This window comes from Eulemur rufifrons, chromosome 7 (genome assembly GCF_041146395.1).
Source record: "Eulemur rufifrons isolate Redbay chromosome 7, OSU_ERuf_1, whole genome shotgun sequence".
Classification (NCBI taxonomy): domain Eukaryota; kingdom Metazoa; phylum Chordata; class Mammalia; order Primates; family Lemuridae; genus Eulemur; species Eulemur rufifrons.
In genome coordinates this window covers 258,812,391-258,815,666 of record NC_090989.1, presented here as the reverse complement: position 1 = coordinate 258,815,666, position 3,276 = coordinate 258,812,391, and the positions used below count along the sequence as shown (strand labels likewise).

The 3,276-nt window shown below is 37.8% G+C and overlaps 1 non-coding gene across 1 annotated transcript; it reads left to right on the top strand.

The window, feature by feature from the left end:
- Positions 1–564: 564 nt before the first annotated feature.
- Positions 565–669, top strand: LOC138388809 (U6 spliceosomal RNA). The gene has a single exon (XR_011234295.1). It is a non-coding gene; the product is annotated as a U6 spliceosomal RNA (small nuclear RNA).
- Positions 670–3,276: the final 2,607 nt, after the last annotated feature.

Below are 3,276 nucleotides of genomic sequence, written 5' to 3'. Positions count from 1 at the left end.
TTCTACACTGTATTGTTACAAGTCATGAAAAATGGGTTCTTTTTGACAAGTGCAAGCATTCGGCACAATGGTTACAGAACGGGGAAGTGCCGAAACACAGTCCAAAACTGAATATTCATCAAAAAAAGCTAATGGTGTCTGTTTGGTGGTCCAGCCCTGGTATTATCCACTACAGCTTCATGAAACCTGGTCAGTCGATTATAGCAGATGTCTACTGCAACCAACTGGACAAACTGATGAGAATGCTTGCAATTAAGCAGCTGATATTGGTCAACAGAAAAAGGCAAATCCTCTTGCAAGACAACACTCAACCACATGTCACACAAACAACAGTGTTCAAACTACAGAAGCTGGACTTGGAAATTCTCTGTCATTCACCATATTCACCAGACCTTACACCAACTGACTACCATTTCTTCCAGGCTTTGGACCACTTCTTGCAAGAAAAAATTTTCAATTCTCAACAAGCTGTGGAAAACATCTTTTGTGATTTCATCGCCACTCGCTCTACGGGCTTCTTCACTGTTGGCATAAGCAAGCTACCCTTAAGATGGCAAAACTCATGCTCGCTTCGGCAGCGCATATACTAAAATTGGAACAATACAGAGAAGATTAGCATAGCCCCCATGCAAGGATGACACGCAAATTCGTGAAGCGTTCATATTTTTGTATTACTCAGCTATAAGAAATAACGATGATATGACATCTCTTTGGTTCTCCTGGAGGGAGTTGGAACCCATTATATTAAGTGAAGTATCCCAAGAATGGAAAAACAAACATCACATGTACTCACCAGAAAACTGGTTTCCCTGATCATCATCTAAATGCACATTTGGGAATGATACCAATTGGATATCAGACTGAGGCGGGGGGTGGAGGGAGGGGATGGGTGTATGCCTACATGATGAGTGCCTTGAGCACCGTCTGGGGAATGGTCACTCTTGAAGCTGCTGACTCGGGGAGCTGGGGGGTGGGGGGAGGGGATGGGGGTATAACTACATGATGAGTACAATGCGCACTGTCTGGGGAATGGGCACGCTTAGAGCTCTGACTTGGGGGGATGGGCGGTACATGGGCAACGTATGTAACCTGAACTTTTGTACCCTCATATAAAGCTGAAATTAAAAAAATTAAAAAAATAAAAAGATGGCAAAACTCTACTGATAGCTTAGGCACATACTTTGATCAATTGTACTGCTTTTTGTTTGAGATACAATACACTACACTTTTGATTCAAAGTCAGACATTTCATATTTAATGGCCTAAATATTCATTTCTGTAGTATAAAAATGTTGGCAAAATACTGATACAAAGGCATCTATCTTCCTTTTTTTCACACAAACATTTCATTCCTACACACCTGTACATACCGATACGTACACACACATATGCATGTGCAGGCACATTTGCCTTTGATAAGTTGTTGATGTTCTATTCAATTGTTAAATGTGTAGAATAAGATTTTTAAAGCAAATTTATTAGAAATTCTATTAGTAGCAATAAAAAGTGCATTACTAACTTGTTTATGATGCTATTTAGATGCATCCATTCTGCTTTCAAAGAATAAATAATTTGCTGGCTTAAAAAAGCATTTAATTAGCATCACATCTTGTACGTTCTTCCAATTTTCCAATAAAATACCAACAGCATTTCAATAAAAAGGGAAAGACATACAACTATTAAAATGCAAGACTTGAGGCAACTTATTAAGAAAATCTGAAGTTTTCAGTCCTTATACAATTGTTATGGAGCTTAGAAAAGCATTGCCAAAGTTTGCCTCATGGTGTAGTATACTCTTTATCCCCAAACAACTTTTTCTGGGAAAAAAAAAAGGGGGGGGGTTGAAATCTTTTCATATTGTCTTCCTCCTAAACTCTAGAAAACACGACACCTCTCTTTTTACAGAAAAAGTAATTCCTCATTGCGTGCCCAGATTATTGTTTTATTATGTACATAATCTTCCTATATTCAGAGATAGAATCAAATTAGATAATTGGAGAAGAGGAAGGAGGTACAACCCTCAGTGCCCCTTTCATCACCTGCCCAACACAAACTCCTCTTTAAGTTTCTATGAACTAGTGCTTGGAATTACCCTTAACTACTGATAATGGTGTGTGGCAGTGGGGCGGGGGGGATAGTTATTAGTGTGAATGTTTCTGTTCTGTGTGTCCATGTTTTGGTTACTGAGGCCTCATATAACTCCAGGAGATACATTTTACAACTAGGCAATCCACTGTACCTGAAAAGCAGAAACAAGGTTGGCTGCTTTCTCTTTTCCAGCTTAGAATGAAACACAGAAGGTTCTACTCCCACTGTTTCTCTTCCCATTCCCATCTTCTTAGCTTTTTGGCCCCAGAGACTAAGCTCAGCTGGGCCCATAGAGTCAGTATGGTTTCTAAGATCCAGATGTAAGGTAATAGAGGAACATCCTTATTCCACACAACCCTTCACATTTACAATCTTTTTTATAAGAGTCCTGTCTTTGCTCCTTGTACAGGTAAATAAAACTAGAGGTTAATATTGTATTTGGATTGTGACCTTGCTACCTTTGTATATTGTCACCCCTTACAGGAACCATTGATGGCATGGTTTAATAGTACCCGAGACAGACAAATATTATTGCCTAGAAAAGGTGGTTTCCACTGTTGTTTGTGAGAGCAGAGTCAGGAAAAGGATTGGGACAGGAAATCTTGGAAATTACAGATTCTAATCTATTATTTAGATTTTCAAAGAGACAGAAATGGAGGCAGAAGGAGAAATTGTTCTGGGCTATAAATTATAATTGGTCTGGAACGAACCTGTTCTCTAGTTACTAATCTGATGAAAAGATTTCAAAGAATGCTAAGACTTTAACACGTGAACTATAAGGGGAACCAAAAACAATACACAAAGCTGGCTATATGACTATTTCATTTAAAAATAACAACAGAACAAATAACATTACAGGAATCATGAAAAAAGAAATCAGACTAAAGAAAAAGACCATCAGGCTAAAGGCTCAAAGGTAAAGAATTTACCCAAAATAAAGTATTAAAAGAGGCAGATTAAAGTTCTAACAAAGTTGCATTTTCTCAGTGACAGAAAGCTATAAGAATTGCATTGGGTGAAATTTAAAAATAAAAAAGACAGAATTAAGGTGCAAGTGGGTGAGATAAGAAGATGTATCAAAGGGATTAAGGAACAAAAATAAACCATGGAGCAAACAAAATTAGAGATATGGAGGATAAAAGTGAAAATTCATCAGAATACAAAGAAACAAAACAAAACAAAAACCAA